The sequence below is a fragment of the Arachis ipaensis genome, chromosome B01 (assembly GCF_000816755.2).
Source record: "Arachis ipaensis cultivar K30076 chromosome B01, Araip1.1, whole genome shotgun sequence".
Lineage (NCBI taxonomy): Eukaryota > Viridiplantae > Streptophyta > Magnoliopsida > Fabales > Fabaceae > Arachis > Arachis ipaensis.
The window spans coordinates 13,246,681-13,258,027 of record NC_029785.2 but is presented as its reverse complement, the minus strand read 5'-3'; the positions used below and the strand labels follow the sequence as shown (position 1 = coordinate 13,258,027).

Genomic DNA, 11,347 nt, shown 5'->3' with positions numbered 1-11,347 from the left:
ACACCCCCTTCCCTTCCTTCCCCTTTCCCCTCCTAACCCCATTACCCTTCCCGAAACCCCCTGCCTCCGAACAGCCACCACCGCCGCCGTGCCGCTGTCAACCACCGCGTCGGCCGCCACCACCACCATCCCCCGGCCACCTCTCTGCCCCACTTTCTTTCCTACGCCTTCCAGGTTCCGCTGAATGCCACCCTTCTTTCCATTCATCGTTAATTTCCTATTTTTCTGTTTATGTTCATATTTAGGCTTGTTAGTTATGCATGTTGTAGTGGATTCTAGGTTGTTAGGTAGCCTAGGATGTAGTTAGTGGATTTAGGCCTGTTTAATTGCGCTGTTCATGTTTCTTGTTTTTTAATTTTTGCAATTCTGCTGTTGCTGTGATGTTAGTATTGTTCATATGCTGTAATTTCTTGTTTCATGCTGCTTTTTACACTACTTTTCTATGTTCATATTCCCTTTATGTAATTGCAGCTATATTATAATTCATATGAGCTATTCTGATTGCTATTTATTTTCCGGAAACATCCAATTTTAGCTGGGATGCTGCCCAAATTTCTGTAAATTGTTTTGATTTTCATTCCTGTTTTGGTTTTGGCAAACTTGCACTCTGCTTTACTCAGCTTTTACCAAACCAATTCATGAATGACAGGGCAAGCTTTCTTATTCTTTTTAATTTCCTGGTTTATAAATTGCATCTTGGATGATTCAATTCCACTTTTTGCTATTTTCATTTGATTCATCCTTAACTTCCTTGTTTGAATTTGAGTTATCTGTTGCTTTAATTTGTGAATTCTCGTTATTTAAAAAATGCTCATCATGCCACTTACTCTAACCCACTTTTTACTAATTCACTAATTTTAACTTCCTAACCTCTTTTTCATTCCTAACCCACTTACCTTTCAAAACATCTCTTCTGGTTTTTCACTATTCTCTCTAACATTCTAACCAAGCCATGACAGACGTTTTTCCTACTTAACAGGAATCCTTTTACATTTTGGATTGTGAATTTTTATTCTCGGACTTTTAACTCCTATACAATCCTTAATGCACATTTACTTAACTCCTTTTCATTATTATATTGCTCCTTTGCCATTATATGCTTCTTTTGATTAATTGCCTACCTGCTTTCCTATTTTTATTATATCCTGGTTTTCTATTTTTCAGGATGTCTGACACCCAGAGAAAGGGAAAAGGAAAGGCAACAACTGGCAAAAGAAAAAGAGGAGAATCCTCTATGTCCATACTAGACATCATGCACGATGACTCCTGGCGGGAGAAACACTTTACCCCGCAGGAGAAGGCTGACCAGCTACTCCCTGCTACTGATCCCATTAGATTTGCAAACCAATACTGCGAGCTGAAGTATCTGGTGTTTGCAACCTTCAGGAACCTGTACCTAGAGAGGACTTTGAAAATCCCAGAAGAACTCCAGTAATACACCTCTGATCAGATCAAACAAAGAGGCTGGTTCTTCTTGGAAAGAAACCTGACTGAGGTTAATGCATCTTTAGTAAGGGAATTCTACTGCAATTAGTTCAAAACTTCCCTAGATATAGTGAACCTAAGAGGGAAGCATATACTGGTCACTGAAGAGGCCATAGAGGATGTTCTGAAGCTTCTGCCTAAATCCGATCAGCTGGATGGTTATCAAAAAGCTGAGGAGGATATGCACTTCATGAAGTTTGATTGGGATGCAGTCAAGGCCAGGATAACCTTTGACCCGACCGTTCCATGGATCATGGGTCAGAACACCACCATGCCAAAGGGAATCAAGCGGATTTACTTAAATGATGAGGCTCGGCTATGGCATCAGATACTTAGCAACTTTGTTATGCCGAGTACCCATGAGACTGAGATACCTGCCGCTATGATCACCCTCTTATGGTGTGTGCTGGAGGGTAAGGACCTGTACCTGCCACGCTTCATTCGGTACTATATGGCCAGGGTCCACGTCCGAGGCACTCTCCCCTTTCCTTATCTGATTACACAGCTAGGCCGTCGAGCTGACGTGCCTTGGGAGGATGCTGATGAGACGCCACCTGCTGCAGAATGCAAGAAGATTATCCCTCACAGCAGGAACTTTCTGGCTTTGGGCTACAGACCTCCATTCCTCACTACTACTGCTGAGACAGCCACACCATCTGTCAGCCCCTCTTCCTCTACAGCTACCCCAGCTACCCCTGCTACCACCACTGTACCTCCACCTGCCTCAGAGCCGGTTTATCACCTAGTGCACCGCCTGTTTTGACAGCTAGACCAGATGGAGCGCCGCAACCGGCGCCGATATGAGAGAGCTGAGCGTCGCAGCAAGCGACGCTATGAGCACCTGAAGCTGATGATACGATCTGGCGATATCCCCTCTGAGCCTGACACACCATCAGAGCCATCTGAGGAGGAGGCGGATGATCACGAGACAGAGACCCATCCACAGAGTGAGGCTGCGCAGGCAGGCACAGAGCAGGCTGCTCCACAGCAGGAGTCCCCGCATCAGATCCAGGCTGCAGTCCCAGAGGTTCCTATTCAGTCAGCACCTCCTCTGCAGCAAGCAGATCCTCAGACCACCACCACAGAGACCCCAGCTACCCGTCCTTCCAGTGATGACACCCCTTCACACCCTGCTTGAGTGAGCATTAGGGCCGATGCTTCATTTTAAGTGCGGGAAGGTCGCCATCTCTGGCGTATTTTTTGGTGAACCACTACAGACCCTTTTTATTTTATTTTGTTCTTTCCCTGTATTTTTTCTCTTTATTTTTATTTTTATTTTCTCAGTACTTATACATTACTATTTTCATGTATTTTTACTCTATTTCTGCATGTTGCACTTTTAGTTCATATTTTAGCCATTTAGTTTAGTTGCAATTCTAACTTATTAGTTATAGAAATTGTGGATTAATTAGTATAGTTACCCTTTTTAGCATAAGATAGCTTAGTTTAAATTGAAAATATAAAAGGAAGTAAACTAGAGACTTGAACATAATAGAAGCAATCCACACACCTTGTATATATAGCATTCCATGTTAGTTAGTTAACAACATTTCATCAAGGAGAAACACTAGAACTTTAAAGCCACCTTAAGATTTACATTGAGAATAATGGGAACTCTTAATTTTACTTGCATGACATACATAACTGATATATGATATATGAGTTAGAGAACACACAGCCTGTGAGTTTTGAGCTTAATTATATGGTTACATTCAAACCATAATTTTTATTTCTGTGTGTTCCGCCCTTCTTTTTATTCTGATGTTCTTTACTTTGTTTTAATCTATATGTCCGATTATAGAATAGAAATACATACCAAGAGAGTGATTGAGGCCATTGTTTGATTTTAGCTCACTTATCCCAAATTAGCCTACCTTTTACATCACCATTGTTAGCTCCCTTGAGCCTTTAAATCCCCTCTTATTCTACAAACCACATTATTAGCCTTAAGCAGAAAAACAAAATAAAAATCCCAAGTTGAATCCTTGGTTAGCTTAAGATAGAAATTGTGTAATTGTTTAAGTGTGGGAAACCTATTGGGAACATGGATGATAAAAACAAAGGGTAGAAAGTTGAAAAGAATAAAATAATTCAAAATAAAAATTTTGGGAAGCATGCTCATGTGGAATCAAAATAATTTAATCACCGTGTGCATAAAAAAAATGAGAAAAAAATATTTATTTTTCAGTATTTAAATAAAGGGGATACAAAAGAATTCCCCAAATACAAAATAAAGCAATGGACATGGGACAAAATTAAAATATGAGCATGTAACATAAACAAGTGGAAAAAATATGGAAAATAGGTAAAGAAGCTTTGCTTTACAAAATATGTATGTTAGGTGAGATCTTAGACTAATTAAGGATTCACTCAATTAGCTCACTTAGCCTTATACATATACCCTTACCTTTACCTTGACCCCATTACAACCTTAATTAAAGACCTCATGACTTTTGTATGCCTATATTCTATAATTGTTGATTGGTTAGATGAAGAACAAAGTTATAGAAAGTAAGGATAAAAAGAAGAATAGAGTGATTAACCCAATAAACACTGAGTGACTAGAGAGTAAACACAAAATCCAGTGAGGGTTCAATAGCTCATTAACATATATCTCTGCTTGAATTATTAATTGTCTTGCAAGTTTATAAAATATTTTTCTTTCCCATCTCAATTGTAAAAGTGCTTTATCATTATCTAAGGTTTGGCTATATATATGATTCCTTAAGAAATGTGAATTAATTCAACTACATGTAAGCTTTATATACAAGTGAATAAAAATAATTAGAATTGCATGATGCATTTACGTAGTTGCATTTAGAATAGATTGCATTGCATGAGATTCCACCACTTCAACCTTACCTTACTCTTTATCTTGGATTTAGCATGAGGACATGCTATTGTTTAAGTGTGGGGAGGTTGATAAACCCATATTTTATGATATATTTTGTGCTCAAATTGAGTGATTTATTCAATCCTTCACCCACTTATTCATATTAATTGCATGGTTTTACTTTCCCTTCCTTATTATGTGATGTATGTGAAAAACATGTTTCCTATGCTTAAAAATAATTATTTTGATTACCCTTTATTTCCATTCGATGCCGTGATTCGTGTGTTAAGTAATTTCAGATCTTCTAAGGCAGGAATGACTTAAAGGATGGAAAGGAAACATACAAAATTGGAAGGAAAGCATGAAACGGAGTTTTTGAAGAAATTGGCAGCAACGCGATCGCATGGACGACGCGGCCGCATGCCAACGCGAAATGGCAGTGATGCGACTGCATGATTGACGCGACCGCGCACCTTAAGTGAAACGCATATGACGCGGACGCATGACTGAAGCGACCGCGTGGCAAGGAAAACTCCAGACGACGCGACTGCGTGACCCACGCGGACGCGTGACAGAGGCCACGCACCAAAAATTATAGAAAATGCCCCCCCCCCAGCAATTTCTGAAGCCCTTTTTTGGCCCAAATCCAAGTCCAGAAGGCACAGATCAGAGGTTATGAAGTGGGGGAATGCATCCATTCGGAGGAGAGTCTCCAATTAGTTAGTTTTCATGATTTAGATTTAGTTTTGAGAGGGAGATTCTCTCCTCTCTCTTTAGGATTAGGATTTTATTCGCTTTCAAGATTATCTCTTTTTACCAGGTTTAATATTCTTTTTTATTATTTTCTCAATTTTATTTATGAATTCTTCTATGTTACAGATTACTCTTTTGAATTAATGTTATTTGAGGTATTTCAGTTTACAATTGCTCTCTTTTATTTATGTTATTGTTATTCCCAATCTGAAGACATTTTTATTCCAGTAGATTTATTTTTCTCCTTTTGGTCTTGGTTAAGAAATCAGTAACTCAGGAGTTATCAAACTCAACATGATTGATAATCGTTATCTTTGCTAATTGAATTGAACTTCAATAATCCCAATCTTTCCTTAGGGATTAACTAGGATTTGAGGATCTAACTAATTAGTCACTTGACCTTCCCTTGCTCTAGCAAAGGTTAACTAAGTAGAATTAAGATTCAATTTTCATCATCATTGATAAGGATAACTAGGATAGAACTTCCAATTTCTCATACCTTGCCAAAAGTGTGTTTTACAGTCATTTATTTATTTTACAGTCTTTTACTTATTTTAATTACAATTTAAATTACTTGCTCCCTACCTTCAAAACCCCAATTTACAATCTTCATAACTAATAATAAGAACATACTTCCCTGCAGTTCCTTGAGAAGACGACCCGAGATTTAAATACTCGGTTATCAATTTATTTAGGGGTTTGTTACTTGTGACAACCAAAACGTTTGTAAGAAAGGTTGATTGCTTGGTTTAGTAACTATACTTGCAACAAGAGTTTACTATAACTTCTAAACCATCAATCTTCAGTTCTTCATGGGTCGTCAATGACTTCATCATTGACTTGATTCAACACATGGAGGGCCATTGGAGCTAGTGGTGCCATCATGGGGCCTTTACCCTTGTCTTGGGCAACAGCATGAGATGAAGAAGTGGCCATTGTAGAGCAAAGAAGAAGGAAGTGTGAAGGATAAGGGTTATGTAAGAGAGATTGATGTAAGGGAAATTTAGAAAGCAAGGATTCGAGAAAAATCTAATAAAGGCAAAAGTGTCGAATTTAATGGGGTGTTACTGTAGCCGTTATTGTAGAAGGAATTCAAAGAGAAAAGAGGTAACTTTGCAAAGAAGGCGAAGTGGTGGAGAGAGAAAGTGCAAGTCACGGGAAACATGTCGAACGGGTCAGTAATAACGGGGAAGTTAAATGGTAATTATTATTGATTCAAGAGATTGATGTTTGAATTAGGATTAAGTGTCCCAACTCCCAAGGAATGATTTCGAAGGGGAACACATTAATCCTAGGGGGCAATTTGTTAGTCGACAAATGTTTTCGACTAGGATATGCTGATTCAAAGCTTCGAAAGGAGGTCGAGGTGAGAATAAAGGTCAAAATGACATGTGTGCAGGCATTTATTAGGAGTTATTCTGCAGGTATTCGATTTGGTCATTTTTTGTAAATCGAATGAGAAAGCAGTTGAGAAATCGAATAGGTGCTCGAAAGAAAAATCGGACAGTTATATTGTGGCGAGAAGTTAAAGGTTATCACCATGTGATGAATTGAAGAGTAACGTTTATTAGCAAGAGAGCGGGAACGGTTATTTGAGAGTGTGTGTACGGGATATCATTATGCTATTAATGATCGGTTATAGAAATAGGCTATAAATATTAGAAAGCTTTAGGAAATAAGGGTTGGAACTTTACTTCAGAAATTACTCACGCACACTCACATCACAAGGACTTTCTGAGTCTGCCTCGAGTCAATTATCTATACGGTTCCTTCCACATGTCTTTACTTTCTTTTTAAATTTCATGTAAACTTTATTCTTTCAAGCAAATTTATGTTTCAAGCAATGTTTACCTTTCGAACGCAATTTATATTTCAGTACTTCTAATTTTCATGTCCAAAGTCCTTTGACCCTGTCGGAGGCATTTTTTATTCCTTTCTTTAAAGTTTAATGCAATTTCTTTCGATTTCGGTTAGTTACCTTTTCGAATACTTTATTTTACTCCTTTTATTCTTTTATAAGTTTTAATTAACTTTTTTTTAAATTTGTCTAATCGAAGGCATTCTTATGCACTTATAGAAAACTGGTACCTGTAAAAGAGGAGTAGATTTCGCTCCCAAACTATTAGATATCGAACCACCATCAATTTGTTAAAAATCGACAAAACAATGTTACTAAGAAAAAGTGGATTAGCTGTTTTATGTTTTTTTTTTTAAATATTGCAACAATGAAATTGGTAATACTGGTCATTTTTGGCAAAGATTCCCTCATAAAATAGTTGCGCTGATTTTTAGCTAATGAAATTTGTTTTTTTTAAATCATTAGTTTTGATTTCTGATGATTTTGTTCATACTTAAAATCGTTAGTGATAATTTTTTGCAATAATATTTTTTCAGGTAAATGACCAAAATATATCAATGGGATATTACATACGCAAATGCAATTTTTATTAATCTATAGAAATCGCAACAGAGATCCCATAGTTTTCAAATGAACATAAATCGTTATACGGGTCTCACACTTTAAGTTGATATTGCAAATAGCTAGAAACTACTAAATCTATAGCGGTTTCTGGCCATTTGCAATATCAACGTAAACTGCGAGGTCCCTGTAATGGTTTACGTTCATTTGAAAATCATGAGACTCCGTCGTGGTTTCTATAGATTCATAAAAATTGCATTGGCATATGCAATATCTAAAAGTTGTAATCCAATAATTTTGCCTCTCCATTGATTTATTTTAGTCATTTGCCCTGATTTTGTAACACCCTACCATACTTAGTATTATGCTTAAGTCATAAGACTGAGATAGTAAGGTATTACGACCTCTAAGAATAGTAATATATATATAATAATAAAAAAAAGATATTTAACTATGAGCCTTGAAAAACGGATAAAACAAAATTGCAAAATAAAAAGCACAACGCTCAGGAAAGGAATACTTGCGTGCTAAGAAACCTAATAGGAACATGATAAAGATAAGCAAAAGAATAAAGGACAACCAAAGAAGCAGCATAACTAGCCCATGACTCAGCCTGCGAAGCTAAGGCTGGCCGGAGGGTATATATATACATATAAACATACATAAGTGTTCTCAAAATATCCCAAAATACACTATAATATCAAAATAACTCCTATCTCTCCCTCAACCTCTAAGAGGAGCAGCATACATAAGTTACTTGGAGAGTAAGCTAAACACATATATACATATATACAGCCAGAAGCCAAAATACACCCAAGGACTACTTCGCTTTCCAGGATCCAGACGCTTAGCGAGGAGCCTCTCGACTTGCATCTGAAAAATAACACTACAATATGGAATGAGAATCGGAGGTTCTCAGCATGGTAAAAGTGCCACGCGTATAAAAAAATAAGGTCCTGAGAATGCCATAGGCAATCCTAGAACTTCGTTATACAATTATCCAACCTAATTACTAAACAAAAACCATAAACAGGGGTAGGTATTCTAAATCTACCTAACTTACTCAATTTCAATCCACACCTATCACCAAACCATTTCTCCATTTTCTCCATCCCTCCATCATCCAGCAATCCTAGAACTTCGTTATACAATTATCCAACCTAATTACTAAACAAAAACCATAAACAGGGGTAGGTATTCTAAATCTACCTAACTTACTCAATTTCAATCCATACCTATCACCAAACTATTTCTCCATTTCCTCCATCCCTCCATCATCTATAATGCAACAGGAACAAACAACCAAACAAGTTCAAGCACAAGTAATGAACAGATAATACAAGTAGCAAATATACAAGTAGCAGGTGATATATATCAATTAGGCATTCCCAATTAAGCCAATTAAGAGGAGAGTGCCTTTCCACCTTCCCCACATCTGCATCACGACAAGAGAGGGAACTTCCGTCCTCAACTTGCCATATCGACCATTTTGGCCACACACAGTCATTCCCAAATCTCATCATTTATCATCATTATTTCCTTACATTCGTTCTTTATAGCCATAACAACATGTATTCATTTAGCTTTCACATCATTCTCTTATAATTCATCACGTTTACCCTTTTCAGGTCCCGACCAAACCATTTATCAAACTCTTCTCAACCTCTTTAATATCGAATAATCTTAAAATTAACCCAACTCTAACATTAAATCAATCACATCACACGAAGATTAAACTTTAACTTCTTGAACCCATGACTATCACTAAGACATCTTTGACACTCTATTTTCTTTTTTTTTTAATATAACAAATAAACTTGGAATTGTGCAAACTTTATGTCCAGGCGTTCATCTTGAAATAATCTTTCTAACAAACCAAAGATCATAATTTTCTGATTTCTCTAGCCTCAGGAATAAAGGAAAAACCGTGACTGCTCTGCAGTGCATAAAACCAGAAAAACAGCAGCAGCATGTGATATTCAAAATTCAATATAAACTCCAAGTTAAATCCAATGACTTTAAAAAGTTAATGTAGTTAAACTTTACTCATCCAGGTTTCTTTCTCAATTGGTTCTGAGTTAATACCATTTTTAATGAAGAAGTTACATTACTTGGAAGTTAAGTAAAAATGAGTCAAAATCTATTTTAGAAACCAACAAGCTTAGTACCTTTCAATTTGAATAACTTTTGTTACAAAACTCCAATTAAGCTAAATTTTGGTTTGGAAACTCTTAGCTCATCGAGAAACAAGTGTGTCTTGGTTGCATAGCTTGCTGAAATCTGTTTCTTTTCAGCTTTGACCACCAATATTCAAAAATTCACAACTCCCAATCCTCAACTCTTAAAATTCTGAAGTTTTAGACAAATAAAGCAAGTTATTCAAATTTTATAAAAAAATTGGTTTCGCTCCAAAACTCAACTCGTAAAAGTCGCAGCAAGACAAACAAGTTGCTGCCATGTTTGACCTTTACTGCTACAGAACAGATTTAACAACCTAACTTTAAAAATTTGCCATAAATTTTATATTTAACAAAAAGATCCCAAATTTTTCAGTTTAATTCCTTATATTCCCAAGTTTAGCCCAAACTTGGTCTCATGCAATTCCGATCATTACATAATTAGTTACAGCATATGCAATACCACCACAACACAACTCTACATCCTCATTAACAAACACCAATCCTAATCCATCATAAATAAATATAAGAGCACACCATTAATAACTTTCACACCTCATAATTCTAATATATATCCACCAACAAATCTATTCCAACAACATTACAAGGCTAATCATTAAATACATCAAACAATTCAACTTATCCTATGGTTCCTCTAACCTAAGTTTTCACAACACCGTAAATATTAAACGTGCAAAACTTAAACCATACCTTGGTCGATCACTTAATTCACCCAAGGCAGCCTCTCAACACAAAATTACAGCCCCTCCAAGCTCAAGTAAAACAGCCACAAACTAAGCTTTGATCACTAACAAGCCTCCAGATATTCTCAATTAAATTCCAATGCATATATACCCACTTAATCTACACCTAATACATATACATATTCCAATTTCAGGTTTTCCATAATAAATACAAGATTAAGCTAGGGTTAGGGTATCCTTATCATACCCATATGCTCAATAGCTTGAACCCATAAATTCCGAAAGCTAACTTGAACCTAGAACACAAGAATTGAACAATTTTTAACTTAATCGTTCATGAATTTCCAAAATTAGGGGAAGCTGGATGAGAAGGAAATAATGAGTTACCTACCAAATTGTTCCATGGGTTTCGTAGAGCTCATCGCGGTGAACGTGTAGTCGCAAACGGTTCGTCAATCAGAGCTCCGGATCAAAAGTTATTGAGAGTTAAAGTTTGAGTGAGGGTTAGGGAGCTCTCTTCCTCCCCCAACCTGTTTGGCGTGTTGGATGCAGAATGGAGAAGAAGAGCTTCTGTCCCCTTTTTAAGTATGGGTCCGGTTGGACCTAAGGGTCTGATGGACCCCGATTCAACCGGTTCGGTCTTTCTGATCTAATTTTGGGCCAAATTTTCGAAATTGGTATTAAAATTCTCGTTTCGACGAGCTCTATCCTATTTTGATATTAGTTTTGCATTTTTAACTTTTCTAATTAAAATTCGAATTATTAACTAATTATTTACCGATTTTAGCGGAGTTTACAGATTTCTCCGATCCGTATCAAAATATTATACTAAAATTACATAATATATGCGTAATACATGCTTAATAATACAATATAAAAAAAATTAGCCAACATTCATTGGTCTTGATTTCTTTTTCTTAATTTACAAAAAAATATTCGATAATCACGTTTTGATGTTTGTTTAAATTAACAAATA

The 11,347-nt window shown here is 36.5% G+C and overlaps 1 long non-coding RNA gene across 1 annotated transcript; it reads right to left on the bottom strand.

Annotated features, from left to right (window-relative positions):
- LOC107616655 lies at window positions 8,077-10,910 on the bottom strand. Its single transcript, XR_002358623.1, has 4 exons — window positions 10,759-10,910; window positions 10,619-10,667; window positions 10,379-10,537; window positions 8,077-8,363 (listed from the first exon to the last, which is right to left on the bottom strand). It is a non-coding gene; the product is annotated as an uncharacterized LOC107616655 (long non-coding RNA).